The sequence below is a fragment of the Schistocerca piceifrons genome, chromosome 5 (assembly GCF_021461385.2).
Source record: "Schistocerca piceifrons isolate TAMUIC-IGC-003096 chromosome 5, iqSchPice1.1, whole genome shotgun sequence".
In the NCBI taxonomy this organism is placed as follows: Eukaryota; Metazoa; Arthropoda; class Insecta; order Orthoptera; family Acrididae; genus Schistocerca; species Schistocerca piceifrons.
This window is the reverse complement of record NC_060142.1, coordinates 583,933,269-583,952,374: the sequence shown is the minus strand read 5'-3', so window position 1 is coordinate 583,952,374 and position 19,106 is coordinate 583,933,269. Positions and strand designations below refer to the sequence as shown.

General features: G+C 43.3%; 1 non-coding gene across 1 annotated transcript; it reads right to left on the bottom strand.

The window, feature by feature from the left end:
• Window positions 1–401: 401 nt before the first annotated feature.
• On the bottom strand, window positions 402–476 carry Trnas-cga. The gene has a single exon. It is a non-coding gene; the product is annotated as a tRNA-Ser (tRNA).
• Window positions 477–19,106: the final 18,630 nt, after the last annotated feature.

The window sequence follows — 19,106 nt, the reverse complement described above, 5'->3', positions numbered from 1 at the left end:
ACCATCAAATACAGCACTCATCTTGCATGTACCACTATCACCTCATCAGACATTTGGTAGAATGCTGTTAAAAAACCATACAACAACTGTTCTGTAAGGTATTTGCTAGCAGACACAATGTGGTTTTGATTGTTGAAGAGTATAGAGAAATAAATTGTAAATACTACCAGAATGAGATTTTCACTCTGCAGCGGAGTGTGCGCTGATATGAAACTTCCTCGTCTCCTACCTTCCAAACTTTACAGAAGCTCTCCTGCGAACCTGGAGAACTAGCACTCCTGAAAGAAAGGATACTGCGGAGACATGGCTTAGCCACAGCCTGGGGGATGTTTCCAGAATGAGATTTTCACTCTGCAGCGGAGTGTGCGCTGATATGAAAGTTCCTGGTAGATTAAAACTGTGTGCCGGACCGAGACTCGAACTCGGGACCTTTGCCTTTCGCGGGCAAGTGCTCTACCAACTGAGCTACCCGAGCACGACTCACGCATCTTTCTCACAGCTTTACTTCTGCCAGTACCTCGTCTCCTACCTTCCAAACTTTACAGAAGCTCTCCTGCGAACCTGTAAATACTGTTTGTTTGGGTTTAAAACCCTTAAACAGTATTGCACAGGATCAAACATATGATCTATTCTGTAGCTAGATATTGCACTCGCCCATCTGGTATTATAAAGCTCTTTAGGTGAGAACACTTAATAAAAATCTATAAGATGCTTGCTGATAACTTGGGGTCACACCTGGGCTTGTGATCCGATATATAAAAATTTATTACTCTAAATTTGGTGGTCACCCACTTTAAACATTGTATTCCAGCCGTCTTATCGCTGACGATGAGAAATGACTGTTTCCCTGATTCCACATGCTTCCATGTCAACTCTTTCTCGTATTCGTCTTGCTGTCACATACTCATTCCCATGCACAAGAATTTTCCTTCACCAGGTAGGAGACAAGTAATTGCTTCCTCATTCCCCTTAATTTCCCCGCATTTTGGCGTATTTTCCTTCAATTTATACGTATTTTCCGTATATTTTTGTAATTTTGTATATTTTATTTCACTTCCGCCCATGGGATAATGACATCACTTCTCGCCACGTAAGCTAAAACTGCTTGTAAATGTACACTACTGCCCATTAAAATTGCTACACCACATCGATGACGTGCTACAGACGCGAAATTTAACCGACAGGAAGAAGATGCTGTGATATACAAATGATTAGCTTTTCAGAGCATTCACACAAGGTTGGCGCCGGTGGCGACACCTACAACGTGCTGACATGAGGAAAGTTTCCAAGCGATTTCTCATACACAATTAGCAGTTGACCGGCATTGCCTGATGAAACGTTGTTGTGATGCCTCGTGTAAGGAGGAGAAATGAGTACCATCACGTTTCCGACTTCGATAAAGGTCGGATTGTAGCCTATCGCGATTGCGGTTTATTGTATCGCGACATTGCTGCTAACTTTCGTCGAGATCCAATGGCTGTTAGCAGAATATGGAATCGGTGGGTTGAGAAGGGTAATACGGAACGCCGTGCTGGATCCCAACGGCCTCGTATCACTAGCAGTTGAGATGACAGGCATCTTATCCGTATGGCTGTAACGGATCGTGCAGCCACGTCTCGATCCCTGAGTCAACAGATGGGGACGTTTGCAAGACAACAACGATCATCACGAACAGTTCGACGACGTTTGCAGCAGCATGGACTTTCAGCTCGGAGGCCATGGCTGCGGTTACCCTTGACGCTGCATCACAGACAGGAGCACCTTCGATGGTGTACTCAACGACGAACCTGGGTGCACGAATGGCACAACGTCATTTTCTCGGATGCATCCAGGTTCTGTTTAGACCATCATGATGGTCGCATCAGTGTTTGACGACATCGCGGAGAACCCACATTGGAAGCGTGTATTTGTCGTCGCCATACTGGCGTATCACCCGGCTTGATGGTATGGGGTGCCATTGGTTACACGTCTCCGTCACCTCTTGTTCGCATTGACGGCACTTTGAACAGTGGACGTTACATTTCAAATGTTTTACGACCCGTGGCTCTACCCTTCATTCGATCCCTGCGAAACCCTACATTTCAGCAGGATAATGCACGACCGCATGTTGCAGGTCCTGTACGGGCCTTCCTGGATACAGAAAATGTTCGACTGCTGCCCTGGCCAGCACATTCTCCAGATCTCTCACCAATTGAAAATGTCTGGTCAATGGTGGCCGAGCAACTGGCTCGTCACAATACGCCAGTCACTACTCTTAATGAACTGTGGTTTCGTGTTGAAGCTGCATCGGCAGCTGTACCTGTACACGCCATCCAAGCTCTGTTTGACTCAATGCCCAGGCGTATCAAGGCTGATATTGCGGCCAGATGTGGTTGTTCTGGGTACTGATTTCTCAGGATCTATGCACCCAAATTGCGTGAAAATGTAATCACATGTCAGTTAAAGTATAATATATTTGTCCAATCAAAACCCGTTTATCATCTGATTTCTTCTGGGTGTAGCGATTTTAATACCAGTAGTGTATATTCTAAAACAAGTCGTAGGGTCATTATTGCCTCGCGCGCTCCAACATTTCTTCGAAATCCAAGCTGCTCGTCCCCGAGGGCTAGTTCTACCACGTTTTCCACTTTTTTGTAAATAGCTCGTGTCAGTGTCTTGCAAAGATGACTTATTGGAATTATTGTGAGATAATATTCTTAAAAGTAAAGTGCAGGAGGTGTTCTGTATTGAAAGCGACTGTCGGTACGTCGCTGAGACAGGAGTAGTAAGTACCCTCCGCGGCATTCCGCGGCGCAGGCCTTTCCCCTTTTGCGCGGGACCCGGTGATTCATGGCGGCCCGCGCCGACTTGGGCCGAGAGCGCGCAGAAAGCCAGCGCGGCCGGCGCCGCAATTACCGCAGCCGCAGGTGGTCGCGCCGGACGCGGCTAGGGTAGGGCAGGCCAGCGGCAGCCTGTCTGCACTAGACAGAGCCAGCCGCTCTGCACCAGAGGTCAACGGGCTGCGGCTCCGGAAAGGGGATGGGAGGCTCTGAGAGCAGCTCTCTCCAGAAAAGCCGTTGCTGGAAACTGCTCTCCGACGGAAGGGTTACCAGCATCAGCGTCGTATGCCCTTACCATTATTTCTTTCGGCAACACAATTCAAACAATCTGGTGATCAGGAACTTTACACTACTAACTTTCTCCCCATTGCCGGCCAAATGCTGGAGCTTGCAAGTTCAATAACCACCAGAATTAGATCCGACTACCTCCGTGTCGAGAAGTGCCACTGCACAGGTGTACAAAAGAACTTTACAATGAACTCCATATCAACAGAAAAGTTTCGTAAGTAACATGTCATGCACATTTGTTATAAGTACTTGAAAGCCCTGGTTCAAATGGCTCTGACCACTATGGGAGTCAACTGCTGAGGTCATTTTTTCCCTAGAACTTAGAACTAGTTAAACCTAACTAACCTAAGGACATCACACACATCCATGCCCGAGCCAGGATTCGAACCTGCGGCCGTAGCGGTCTCGTGGTTCCAGACTGCAGCGCCTAGAATCGCACGGCCACTTCGGCCGTTCTGAAACCCCTGATATGGCAACTTTGAATGGAGCAACTTACAGCTTCGTATATCGTCTAAGTGCGAAATACAACAGTTTTCGTAAACAAGGGTCCAAAAATGGCGATAGCGCGGGAAAAAAATGACCAATGGCGTTGCAGTCTCCTTTCCTCACATGTCATTTCGATAGTGAGAGAACACTAGAGAAACATGCAGCTAGGTGACCTACGCTGGAACAGTTTGTCAGAGGAATGAGTCACGTATGAATCACAGGAATAACACATTTTTCTAGTCATATTTATCGAGAGTCACTAGAACAGCGTACAGTTTCGCTTAACTGCAGAAGAGCAAAAGTTACCGCGTCGGATGTAAATGGTAGACAAATCGATAAAAGAAAAATACCCTGAAGAACCTACATAGCGGGAGCATGAATATAATATTTCTTGAGAAAAACGGGTTTCTTTCAAGATTCGGCACTGCTTCTAAGAAAAATCACTCGTTTGAAACACAGTTTAAAATTTTCAGCACACGATAGCTGGCTGTGGTACACGGAGGTGAACAGGTGGACTCTTCCTTCTTAAATTTCCGGAAGATATATGTATCTCATCTCATTCGTGACTCACGACCAGGATACGGTCACAGCATTTTGAAAATAGGTGATTGGTAGGAAAATAGTCTCACTTATAGAGCTCAGTAGTTGTAATAGATGGAAAGTGTTCAAGAGAAGTGAAAGTAACGTCGATGTGTCCAAGGGAAGGATAATAAGATCTCAGACGCTGAGGATTTATCAGAGAAGATAACCATCGCATTTAGATTGTTGGATGCTGATACTACAGACTGTAGGAAAGTAGTGTAACTAACTAGTTGTAAGGAATACCGAATGTCTTGGCAGGTATTCGCAATTAGTATGCAGGACGTCAACCCTCTTGAAATGGGAATAAATATAAAATACGGGTCGTAAATGAGATATAGACCCAATACTAATCAGTTACGAGAGTAATGGTAAATTTCCGGAGCCTGCCACGTCGTGTAAATAGGTAAAGGTTTACAACGATGCGATATGAAATGAAATGAACAAGCCGGACGGTGTGGCCGGCGGTTCTAGGCGCTTCAGTCTGGAACCGTGCGACCGCTACGATCGCAGGGTCGAATCCTGCCTCGGGCATGGATGTGTGTGATATTCTTAGGTTGGTTAGGTTTAAGTAGTTCTATGATCTAGGGGACTGATGACCTCAGATGTTAAGTCCCATAGTGCTCAGAGCCATTTGAACCACTTGAAATGAACAAATGAAATTAATAACAGAAAAGACGAAAGACAGATATCTCGGAACAACCGAAAGAGAATACGGGCTATTCACATCGGAAACGATATACAGATCTTTAGCATCATGCATTGTATAGTACAGTTCCAGCATGTCTCCAGTATTTCGCAGACTAAACCATCCTTACTGGAAATTAGCATAGAGCAGCTCTTCTGTTTCTTCACCTTTCTGCAACTCAGCTGGTCGGTGCAGCAAGAGCGATAATCTATTGCTCACTGTAACTGTTCTACCGAAAACCTGTTGTTCAGCTTGTTATCGCAAGCATTATAGTTTCTGACGTGACCAATCAAAACGTAAAAACGGCAAGGGAACGTGGAACGGCTTGGAAAGGTTCAAAGAAAATATCTTTTGCCCTTTAGTTTACACACTTTATTTAAACAAGATCAAAAACATTTTTTTTAATAACACAGCATCTCCGGTGTTTTAAGAAATGTAATAACAAAACTTGAAGAATTTTAATAGAAACCACATAGCGTAAAATACAGGCCTGCTCAAGCGTTTGAGGAAGATTTACAATGCCCAATTCTTAAAAGAAGAAAATTGAGGTACACCCCAAAAATGTGCTTTCAACTCAACTTTGCAAACATGTGTCAAATTCTTTAAGATATTGAACTCGGTATGGGTGCACAATATTTAGCCAGATCTTACTTTTTCTCTCAGTTAAACAAGAAACAAGATTTTTTTTAAACTGCTTCACGTAAATCGTGATTTGGTGACCCGTTTGCGGAACCGTCGTCCTTCGGTTGTCGCAGGTCCGGGCGTCCTTCCACACCGTCAGACGGGCGTCGTCTTCCGCAAGGCGTGGCCTTCAGGCCAGAAAAACTAGAACACATTAAGATGTGTGTTAATGGTCTGTTCCATACCACTTGTCCAGAAATAGATTTAATAAATACACACGTGAGGGGAAAACAAGTCCGGTGCAAAATAGGACAGTGCCTTTATGAAACCAGAGTCAGTACAGATGCGCTGAGGTAGCAGGGCTCAAAGGGCAATGGGCTGAAACCGAGGCCAGCAACCCCCGCACGGCCGTATTGAACGAAAACACAAGAGAGAGTTTACAGATATACAGAACAGTTCAGAGAGATGGCCGACATACGGAAGGTTAAACGAAACAGTCGCCCAACTTAAGTCAGCCCCGGCGAAGACAGCAACTTGCACAGTTCGAGGGTTGTGTTTAAGGATTCATACCCATTACTCGAAGCCGTCGGGAAACATCTCGAATAGAACATCGGGTGATCCTTCAGGTTAAATATGAATATGATCAAATATGAAAAAACTACCACCAAGGCGACACTGTCCAGGCTCGTTCTTTAAGGAATTCACGTAAGCAAACGGCTAAACCATCAGTCAAAGTTCAGCAACTAAGCTCAAAATTCGTGTCCGGGATCACTGCACTACCGCCACTCCACCAAATAACGTAAGTTAGAGAAGGTCTCTAAGTAGTGGAAAAACGATCAGGATGAACGATAAACCCCTGCAAGCGAAAGCAAGCAATTCTGGGCCTTTCGTTCTGGAAAGCGATGGGGCCTCCTCATGTGCGTTCTGGTGGTCGCGTCGTAACGCTTGCTGCCATTCCGTCCGTCCAGAGCCGCACCACAAGACAGCGCTGCATCGACCACTCCCTCCGCCGTACTGCCGATGGCGCCCTCTCGCTGCCACCGTCGCTGAAATCGAGCTGCCTCTGCGAGGCCAGCGCCTCCATCAGAACTATGACATCTCAGAAGCGAGCCTGACGTTGTGGAAAATGTTGGCTGATGTTGGTATGGCGCTCAAAATCTGTTCAAAATAGTTCAAATGGCTCTGAGCACTACGGGACTTAACTTCTGAGGTCATCAGTCCCCTAGAATTTAGAACTACTTAAACCTAGCTGACCTAAGGACATCACACACATCCACGCCTGGGGCAGGATTCGACCCTGCGACAGTAACAGTCACGCGGCTCCAGCAATGAAATGATGATGAAGACAACACAACACCCAGTCCCTGAGCGGAGAACATCTCCGACCCAGCCAGGAATCGAACCCGGGCCCGTAGGACAGCAATCCGTCACGCTGACCACTCAGCTATCGCGGCGGACAGTAAATCGATTACTGCGATAAAGAGAACTTTTAGATGGCCGCAGTGAGACCACACGGCGAAGGTATCATCCATATGTCTCTAGAATCAGCAAGGCTTCAGTTTCGCATATTCAAAGGTTCTTTCCCCAAAACGCATATCTGCTACTAGAAATTTTATAAACGCCATATTCCATTTAAACGCAAACATATTTCAGCTCATGGATGATGAACGAAAAATAATGAAAGAAATATTTGGCTAACCAAGAACAAAGTAGTTACTGTTTAAGTAATTCTTTTGTTTAATTTAATTCTTCCTAGTAGCATTACGCAATACCACTTCCATTCCACACGTTACGTATCTTGACTTATGATGGTAGGCATTGCATTTAGGTTTATATTGATTTATTCCGAATAAAACGGTGTTGAACTTAGGAGATGAGACATAACGTGGCTTTTAAGCACGCTGCTAGTCTCCTTCCATGGTCATTTTAAATTGTGATTTTTGCGTTTAACAGAAACGAAAAACTCTAGATCTATTCCAAGTAAAGACCTAAGAACGTTGCCAAGTAAGCGTAACATAATGTTACCTGTGTCCAATGACTGCTGTTCCTGCTGTAGAAGTCCTGCAGGCTTGTGCATTTCCAATAATCAACTTTCGCAGATCGAGCAAACGTGTATATCGGTTTCATTCATTGATTTGTGATAGTGTAGTGGATGTCCACACTCATAAAAACTAAACTGCATGATATTGTACGAGAAGTTTCAGGTTTCTCAAAAACGATCGCGTTGTGTAGATTTTTCTGTTTAATCCTACTCTGGATGCTTATCAGTGGTATAAAGTAGTCGCCATAATAATTCCTGTCCTATGGGGACACAGATATTTCAACTGACACGCATAACTGTTGGTCTGAGAATACTAAGCAATGGACGTTTACTCCTTCAGCACTGTTATTAAGAGGTCCAAATCATCACTTTACACATTTTGTTTTGCGTTATCACCGGATATTTGCATTTGTTATCGGTAGCTTTGTTTCTGTAACTACTGTTACGGATTCCAGACGCAGTGCTATTTCGTCAGCAGAATCAATGTTCTCCTCACTCCGAGCGGCTGTAGCACTTTCCTCGTTAGAGTTAGTTTTTTATATATATGCGTCACTTATATATCCAACATGAAGACATTTCTCGGTTTCAAAGAGAGCCGCCAGTCACACTAATGAAGAGGAGTGCAGCTGTCAGGATAACAAGCTCAACTATCTCCGGCTAAGCAAAAGCAACCGCAAGCCCGCCGAAGGACGCAAAACAAAGCAGTCAATTGACTTATTTAGTCGCTTGCAGCATCGTAGATTCTTATTTGGGAAGAGAGACGCTAGACTCTTGTGCGAGGCAACATATTTACTTTGCCGTTGGTTGACTGGATTGCCCCAGAGGAGGCCGAAGACATTTCTATGAGTTAATCCGCTCTTAGGCAACGGCTGGATTAGTCAGACTGCAGGTCTTCTGCACAGGTGTGCGTAGTTCGTTACTGGTTACTCTGGAGAAATACAGTACGTAGCCGCTGAGACAAGTCCCCATCTACGCAAGTAGTACGACAATCGACTACATTCTATAGACCCGGGATTACACTGCAATATTTTCTAAACCACGCTCCAGTTGTTTTCTTGTTAATCCCTATGTTGTTACTCGATGTTGTCTTTTTATGCTATCATCCAGTTATATTTCTTTATTTCTTCCTTTTCCCTAACTTAAGATTATTTTCCTTTTTCTTTTATCCAATATTTAAGCCAAGTTTTGCTCCAACAGAAATACTGGGAATTAGAGTTGCGCATTTATTTTGTATATACGTTTCCTTCGATACAGCAACCTTTTCTTCGTGGGAAAGGGCAGTGATGAAACACCGAAAATAAGTGGTCTTTCTCACTAACGTGATTACTGCACAAAGTCACATAAGCACAGGGACGAGGGCTAGATATTTGACGATCGCGTGCTTAAACCCTACGCATCTGGGTAAGATCCAAATTCATTCAGTTAATTAACACACTTCAAATTTCGAGTTGTACTGTTCACAAGAAATACTATCAACGACATTAACATTTACTGGCAATTTCACCTCGTAGTCCGTTGGACTGTACTACTGCCTATCGTCGTAACGGTAATCAATCGCGATAAGAAGACGTCAAAAGCCATCACCCGATTTTCCAGAAACTTCTTTCAGTGAAAGAGGGGTCAAAATATGCGAACACACGTCTCGGCTTATCCGCAGATATTAGACTGTTTTAACAGCAGATACTCGACCGATTCTGAGAAAGCGATGGTTAAAGCTTTCTTTTTGCTGGCAATCAGTGTAACCGAAGCTGTGGCACAGTGCGTAGAATCGCGGCTTCACACCTTTGCGCCCCGACTTTCGCGGCACGCGATTACTGTTTTTATTTTCGTTTTCATTTAGCTACACTTCTCCTTAGAAGATTACAACACGAAACTTTTTCAGTGTATGCTGAAAAAAGGTTGCCCTTATTTGGCTGTTAACTGTCTGTCTGGGGAATGAATGAAATAAATAGATGATTGAGAAAAATATCTGAAATCCTTTGCGCTGAAATTTTGTAGTGCATCTTGATCCATAATCAATATATGCTCCCATATGTAGACGCGTACTGAGATCCTGTCAGGTGCAGTGGCCTTCTTTCTGTTAAGCGGTTTCAGTTGCTTTTGTCTCCCATTACCTCATATTTCGACTTCGGCAAAGGAGACACTGCAGTCCAATCTTCCTCTGCGAAACAGTTTTGGAAAAAGACGTTTCGTATTTCGGCTTTTTGTGTGTCGCCCTCCAGTTCGTGGCCATTACGATCACAGCGTGTCTGGACATATGGCAATGATTTTTTGACTGATCTAACATAAGAGGAAGCTTCTTAGCATTTTCTGTCAGATCGGTAGACGGAATTTTATCTTCTGGTAAACCTTCCGGGATGTAAGGTCGTGGTCCATGAAACTCTTCAGCTCCTAACGTTTCGTCCAGAACTGCGCTGGACATCTTGAGAGGGGTTTTTCTCTTCCGGTGAGTCTGGAGCTGAAGAGTTTCATGGACCACGACCTTACATCCCGGAAGATTTACCAGAAGATATGTCATCCGGTCGTGAAAGCCTTCATACTAAGACGGAGTTTTACTTCCGAATTTGCTGAACGCTTCACTCGTTGTCCTCTTTACGCTGATTTTGGCCTCGTTTAATTTTTGTTTATCTGTGAGAGTTTGGTTGCGTTTAAATTTGCAGCGAAGCTCTCTTTGCTTCCGCAGCAGTTTTCTAACATAGCTGTCGAACCAAGACGGCTCTTTCCGTCCCATACGTATCTGTCTCAAGCGCATTAGGATCTATCTTCTCCTCTTTCCACTAAGGTGGGGACAGACAGCCAATTCAGTGTAACGTATTACCGAGGGCAGAACGGAGCTATCCGAATTATCCCCTTCTCACAATCGTGTGTCACCGTGAGGGAGATTTCTTGCCTTTTTGGTGTGAGTAATGTTAAGAATTGTCGCATGAAGAGCGTTTGCTGGATACGGTGGTGACTGCTGTTTCTTCTCCTTTGCCGGAGTGGCGACCCCCTGCTTGAATGGCTCTCCTCAACATACCGAAGCCGAAGCCAGCTGGGTAGAAGGTAGAACCGCATGCTTACAGCAGACCTGATATAACTGGGCCAATGCAAACATCGATGTGACCAACAGAGGGCCTCGTTGAAGGTAACATCTATCTGCAACGCTCCAGGCGAGCTTTCCTGCAGTAGGACTGTCGAGTTTTTAAAAATATCGGGAATCCGATACACCGATATTAAAGAAAAATATTACTATCGGCTCACGATGTACAAAAAGAGGTATCGATATTTCGAAATATCGACAAACAAAACATCGGGGTTCTGGGCTATAAAAATATCGGCTGTACATCGTAAATATACTGCCGGTCTTAGAGCTGTCTATTTAACAACTGATTTATTATTTCATATCCTGTACATTAACAAGCTAGCAGCCTAGTTATCCCCCTTAGAGCAAGAATTGAAAGGAAAACGATGCACATTCACTATTGGCAATAATCACTTTGCTAACAATGGTAACTGCATGCAAGCGGCATGATAGAATGTGTCCTATGGGACCGATTTTTCGCTTTCGTTGCATCTCAGATTTGTCCGAAACGCTTCCTGACGACTTCCCTGTTTCTCACTTCTGCAAACGCCGGCGACCTAGCGGTTGTAGAGTCAAAACTGCGTGGTGAAGCTAAATGTTGCAGTTTTGTTGCTAGCGCCGAGCGCCGATTACGTCAGCATTTCCCCTCGCGTCCGCCACCGCAAAGACCAATCTTGCCATATAGGTTTTTGTACATCATTTTCAGCAGTTATTACTGGAGAATGCCTATGTGAAGAAATAGCACAATATCAGTATATTTTCTATTTTTTTTTTTTTTTACGCAACTAATATGCTATTTGTTCACGTCGGATATTTTGTTATTCCATTCACACGGCCACTCCACCAGTGAAATCGGACTTCTTCTTTGCTTCACACAGTCAAAGAGAAAGACTGGACGTAATGAAAGCGCAGAAAGTCGTACGACTTCTTCATACAGTGAAAGTAACATTACATTCTACTAAAGTTTGAAAAGCACAATTTCAAATATTCACCGAAAATTGCGGAAAAATATGAAATAAGGCACATGATATTGCCATTTGGATATAGCTATATTTATGTGTCGGGGTATAAAATATCCCCAATGTTTATTGATATTCGATATTTTATCAAAAACCCTACCCTGCAGAGCATTTCCAGGTATGTAATTGCTGTCAGTGAGAAACCACAAAAAGCGTTTCAATTGCTTGTTCATCAGTTCTCGCTTTTTGTATCGTCTTTGTGATTCCCCACATTATGAAACTTCCTGGCAGGTTAAAACTGTGTGCCGGACCGAGACTCGAACTCGGGACCTTTGCACTTCACGGGCAAGTGCTCTACCGTCTGAGCTACCAAAGCACAATGCATGCCCCCTCCTCACAGCTTTACTTCTGCCAGTATCTCGTCTCCTACCTTCCGAACTTCACAGAATCTCTTCTGTGAACCTTGCAAGAGCTATCACTCCTGGAAGAAAGGATATTGCGGGGACATGGCTTAGCCACAACCTGGGGGATGTTACCAGAGTGAGATTTTCACTCTGCAGCGGAGTGTGCGCTGATATGAAACTTCCCGGCAGATTCTCATTCTGGAATCTTCCCCTGCATTATCATTGGCGGCTGTCGTCGAAGATCGTGACAAACTTACATTTTTCTACGGCGTTTCGCCAACCTAACGAAAACTAAACTTCGTGATTTTAACTCACTTTATGCGTTAGGCACAGAAATATCCTTCTGCAAACGTTTAGCGGCAATGAAGAAGGATGTGATGTTGCCTCATTGCCGCAAAAGAGCAGAACTAGTCGGCATGCGCGATTTACGGTCGAGTCAGTGGGTGAGGGAGTGGTCGCTACGCCGGCTCATTAGCATGGTGAATGGTTGGCCGCGGAGAGACCCCAGCCCAGCAGGTGGCGAGCCCGGAGCTGGTGGGCGGTGCTCGTTCGGTGCCCTGCGGTGCAGCGGCGCCGAGCTGCGCTGCACAGCCGCTGCAGAATTATGTCCGTCGCCTGTGCCGCTCTTGCGGTAGCTTTCCCGTCTTTACTGGACTATTTCTGTTACAAGACACTCAACATCTCGGCGATACTGAGACCAGCGTGACGGAGCGTTTGCAAACGGCGCCATGACTTCAAGCCAGCATGCAGATTCTGTACTCAAAGCTTTCCGGACATGTTGCGACACTACAGATTTTTAACAGAGGTCCAAGCATACGGAGCAGAATCTCACGTATCAGGTATACGACTGGCTTGTTGCTGAATGGTAGAACCCATACAAGATTATAGGTTTTTCTAAAGTATTGAAGTTCTCGCCCAAGGCCCAATACAAATTACTGCATTACTGTTGAAAATATAGTCTACAGTGAAATGTTGTTGCTTATACTGTTTATGTAAATCTCACTGTCGATTAACCCCTCGTTGTGCAGTGGTTGTATGTTGTTATAATCTGACTGCGTAATGTTTATAAAAGATTTTGCGAAATGCAAAGGCTGTTTTTCATTGTTGTGCCCCATTATCTTGAAATTAAAAGTGCGTCTTGATCTGTCCTCTATGAATGAAGTAATAGTTCCTGGCGGATGCCAATAATGTGCTTTGTTTTCCCTGTATCACGATGACGAACCCAGGTTGTTGATTATCTGTTGATTATAATGCTGTCGTCATGAAGACGTCATAAATTTTTGAAGTGATATTCATGGGAAGACGATTATTTTCAATACGAAGGCCAACATTATTTTCAAATTTTTGAGTTATCAATTGTTATCAATAAATTAGATACCGTGTACCAATTGTTAGTGTACGTAACTAGTACGAATTGCACAATCTTTGTCAATCGCATTAGAAACTTACTTTACCAATCGTTCACTCGCCTTTTTTGCATCCACGACGTGATTTCCAGAATCATTGAATCTCGTCGATTCTGCGGACACCCTCGCGACCGTGACGATCCGCCATTCCGATACTTCTTCCGTCTTTCTGCGTACATCATCATTTTCCAATACCTTCGGACTACTACCTTCCGAATGTCGCACCCAAGTCACTCTTTGAACTGTCTTCGGCCAGTCACGCTCTATTCACGTCAGCACCACGCAAGGGCTCGCAATAGCAGAACGTGTGTGACAGTCTGACAGGAACACTGCAACGTCCCCTTAGAAAAATTAAGAATGACAGTGCTGGTAAACCTCTACGTTATTTGATTTTCAAACAGCTGAGCAAAACTGAACGTACTCAGGCATTTCTCTCTTTACTTACTCTGATCAACAGTAAACTGACACCCAATGTTTTTAGCGCAACGTAATCTGACTTTCAATAATCCCTACAAAAGAATGCCCCTGACTAACAATAACCTATACCTTTCATGAATCATTTACCTCACAAAACTCTTCGTTACTCGAACTACTGCAATACAGCGAGCGCCAATACTGCCAGATAAATAAAATATTCTAACTACTGAAGGCACTAACTACTGATAGGCATAGTTAGCAAATGAAAGATTTTGATAGAGAACAAGCAATGTATTTGCCTTAATAATGTTCAAAAGTCATCATATATATATATATATATATATATATATATATATATATATATATATATATATATATAAGTTCATGATACCCAGTATTACAAATTTACTCTTTCCTATGGACACACGTCCAGATCGTCTGCTCCCAAAATTTTGCCATCTCTCTCCCCACACCGACCACTGCTGGCGGCTCACCTCCAACTGCGCAACGCTACTCCCTGTTCACACCCAACTGCCCAACACTACAATAGCAAATATTCCAAGAATGCAACCGCGCGACCGCTACGCAGGTTCCAACCCTGCCTCGGCCATGGATGTGTGTGATGTCAAAAAAAATGGTTCAAATGGCTCTGAGCACTATGGGACTCAACTGCTGAGGTCATTAGTCCCCTAGAACTTAGAACTAGTTAAACCTAACTAACCTAAGGACATCACAAACATTCATGCCCGAGGCAGGATTCGAACCTGCGACCGTAGCGGTCTCGCGGTTCCAGACTGCAGTGCCTTTAACCGCACGGCCACTTCAGCCGGCTGTGTGATGTCCTTAGCTTAGTTAGGTTTAAGTGGTTCAAAGTTCTAGGGGACTGATGACCTCAGATGTTAAGTCCCATAGTGCTCAGAGCCATTTGAACCATTCCAACAATGCAAATCAGCCACAGGCTGCACACAGAACAGTCAGTGATTTTCATACAGCGCGCTACGTGGCGTTACCAACATAAAAACCTAAACAGCCTACTTACAACACTTCTCTTCTGAACGATTCCTTTCTTTTTTCAAGATAATTTTATAACCAAAGAATTACATCGAAAGGAGCACTGAGTCCACGGGTAAACTAATATAGTAATAACTAAGATAGTAATTAAAGTATTAAAATTTAATAAACATGGATATTAATAAAAACTTAGATGATATCAGAGGTGCCCGAGGATATGGTAAAATTACACCCGCTACATTGTGCTGAACGGCGAGGTTTCATGAGAGGTGTCCCGATAGCTGCTGAGAAGTGCGATAGGATCGCACATGTCCTCCACATACATATATGACACATATACACGGATGATAGGCAGTGCGAGCTGGGTCTGAGAGTCTTTGTAAGCGACTTTGCTACGACCGTTCACAGTAAACCATGAGAAGCATTTCAACAGATCTGATCACTATGTAATTTGGTAACTACTTCGGGTCAAATCTTTACGTCTTGAATATTTTTCTCTGGCATTTTTCGCATCTTTTTCTACGTCCTTCTAAAGGAATTTCGTCCACGTCTCTTCGATGTGATCCACTACTCGACAATCGATTAAAGGTTTGCTTTCAAATTATGTACACCGAAGGAGGCCGTGACAGTGGGCTCGTATTAGGGCGAGAATTCTCTGTCCTTTAGGTTTACTTTTTCCCTAAATCCCTTGCCCTGTATGCAATAGCAGTTCCTTTGATAATGATACTACCGAATTCGTCCCTTATCTCTGTTCCACAGACGCCTAGAATCCGTCTTCAGTGAAACTGTTACTAACGGTAATTTGGAAACCTAATTGTCTGTACTTCCAAAGTTGTCATCAGTAACGTTTCGTTGTGTACTAAATACAAGCACATAGTGGTAGCTGTTCCATGTATCAAAAAATATCTTTCAGCTATCGTCTGCATAGGAGTTAACAAGAATGGAAGGCAGATCTGCTGCTCATCACGACCGCGTTTAACTCGTACGTTCGAGAAGGAATGAAGGAAGTGATAGAGACATGCGAGGAATGAACGTGCAAAAGGAACAGGTGGCAGCACTAAAGTCTGACGACGACGCAGTCCTTCCGTGTGAAAATAAGGGAGACTCAGAAGACTTCCTGAATGGAATGGTGTGCACAAAATATAGATCAATGTAAATGAAACTGTCGTTGCGTTTACTAATAGAAGAGAGACCAGTGGTATGAGGGACATAATAAAACTTTGGATTAGTACTGTAGTAGAGGAAGGCAAACCTCGTACTAGGTTGCGGAAGGGAATAAGTAAGGAAGATATCATAAATCGTCGTCACAAACAAAGAACTCTACTGCCATCGAATGTTGAAATGCAACTGATCAAGATTTTGGATAGGATTGTTTGGGGGAAGAGACCAAACAGGGATGTCATCAGTCTCATTGGATTAGGGAAGGACGGGGAAGGAAGTCGGCCGTGTCCTTTCAGAGGAAACATCCCGGCATTTGCCTGGAGCGCTTTAGGGAAATCACGGAAAACCTAAATCAGGATGGCCGGACGCGGGATTGAACCGTCGTCCTCCCGAATGCGAGTCCAGTGTGCTAACCACTGGGCCACCTCTCTCGGTGATTAAGAAACTACTCAAAATGCACGTCTTCAGGACAATGATATTGATGTGAATACAGAAAATCTGATGAAGAGGAAACTGGAATTGTATGAAGTGTGGTGCTATCAAAGGAAGCTGACTATGTAGGTCACTGATGAGGTACCAAGTAAGTTAGTAGTAAAACGATGTGGGGAGAAGGCAAAGGATACGAAAAATCCGGGAGGGAAGTAGCGACAGGTTAGAGAGACACCTGCTGCGACTTTCGAATGCAGTTGAACAGCACAAGGCAAAAATAATGATAGTCAATTTTTTCGTATTTTCAGATGAGGACAGGAATTTGTAGCACAAATACGGCCGAATTTATAGGAGGGTGTACACGGCAAGAATGCTGGTAGTTACTAAGCTATTTGCCATTTTATTTTTCTTGCGCACGGTAAAACCGATGAATGTCATCTGTGTTCACGGCACATATGATGAGAGTCATATCATAAGGTTGGCAAAACCTGCTTGATCAGGAGTTCAGCTTGCTGTCTTCATTCTTTTGTTTACTTTGTGTTTGTGGTTAGAAAGTTGCCAAAGTTTGTAGCTTGCGTTCTTGATAGTAGTTTCTGTCAAAATGAGTGAACTAAGTGATTCAAGTGTGGATGAAGATTGTGAAAACGTCAGTAAACCTAGCGCAAGAGAAAATCCCATGGAAGGGTAAGAGATGTGATGAAAAACCTTAAAGTGTGTACCCATGAAACTGGGCCCTATTGCAGATGTAAAAGGCTACAGTGTTTTGATAGAGTTTGTGAAGGTGAAAGAAAAAGATTAATTTCTAATTTTAATAGTTTAGAATCTAATGATGCTCAGTCCACATACTTGGCTGGGCTTATCAATATTTATGACGTCAAAATTTGCAGACCAAGAGAGCCTGAAATTGAATCACATTTTCTTGATAAGAGCTACACCTACAAAGTAAGAATAAAGGATGGTGATAATTTTATTTACGCCCCTGTGTGTTACAAAGCATTGTTGTCTATTTTGGGTGTAACTGGGAGAAGGGTTCAAACTATTCAAATGAGTCTGAAATAAACAGGTGAAGCCCCAACAGACAAGGGAGGAAAGTGTGACCACAAACTTTGTCGGACCTCAGAAGAATTTAAGCAAAGTGTCATTGATCACATCGCATCGTTTAAGGGCCGTACAAGCCATTATAGTTTTGATAACACTAAAAAAAACATTCTTGCCAGACACTTCAAATTTGAAAAAAATGTACACAATGTACAAGACAGGTAGGCCTAGTGCTAAGATTGTGTCCAATGAATTTTAAAGACAGATATTCGTATCTAAGTTTAACATAGCTTTCGGATATCCCAGAAGCGACACCTGCAGTACATGTGACAGGTACCAAGCAGAAATGAAAGCTCTAAACCTCCAGCTGGAGTAGACTAATGATGATAAGGAAAAAGCAAATATTTTAAGCAGCATTAAGACAAAATTAAGTTGGGTGATGCTGAGGTAATTAGATTAGGAAATGAGACACTTAAAGTAGTAAAGGAGTTTTGCTATTTGGGGAGCAAAATAACTGATGATGGTCGAAGTAGAGAGGATATAAAATGTAGACTGGCAATGTCAAGGAAAGCGTTTCTGAAGAAGAGAAATTTGTTAACATCGAGTATAGATTTAAGTGTCAGGAAGTCATTTCTGAAAATATTTGTATGGAGTGTAGACATGTATGGAAGTGAAACATGGACGATAAATAGTTTGGACAAAAAGAGAATAGAAGCTTTCGAAATGTGGTGCTACAGAAGAATGCTGAAGATTAGATGGGTAGATCACATAACTAATGAGGAAGTATTGAACAGGATTGGGGAGAAGAGAAGTTTGTGGCACAACTTGACCAGAAGAAGGGATCGGATGGTAGGACATGTTCTGAGGCATCAAGGGATCACCAATTTAGTATTGCAGGGCAGCGTGGAGGGTAAAAATCGTAGAGGGAGACCAAGAGATGAATACACAAAGCAGATTCAGAAGGATGTAGGTTGCAGTAGGTACTGGGAGATGAAGAAGCTTGCACAGGATAAAGTAGCATGGAGAGCCGCATCAAACCAGTCTCAGGACTGAAGATCACAACAACAACAAGACAAAACAAAGTGAGAATGAACCACACTAGAGGAAAGCTAACATGTTTTATGACACAAAGAGAAAATGTAGGAAAATTTCAAGGAAAAGGGGGGATACTGAGGCACTTACCGTTGATATTCAAAAAAATTTAAGCTTACCTAATTTGACCACAAATAACATTTACTATCACCGCCAATTGTCATTGTATTCGTTCAATATCCACAGCCTATCTATGGGAAATGCAACTTTTTTTTGCTTACCCAGAAACAGAAGGAGGTAAAGGTGCAGACGAAGTAGTATCGATGTTGCACTATTATATCTTCACCATGTTACAGTCCAATGTCAAAAACTTGTACATATTTTGCGATTCTTGTAATGGACAGAACAAGTACCACACCATGTTTCGCTTCTGTCATTATGTGGTACAAATCTTAAAAAAACTAGACTGCATAACAACCATATTCCCTATTCGTGGCCACTATTACCTAGAATGCGATAGAGATATGGCCCTGATAAACGGCAAATTTCCTGCATAGATACCAGAACATTGGGTAAATGAAATAAAGAATGCCAGAGTAAAGCCTTCCCCTTTCTCTGTGACTGAAGCTGACCAAAACCTATTTAGAAAATGGACTGCTTTTTTGG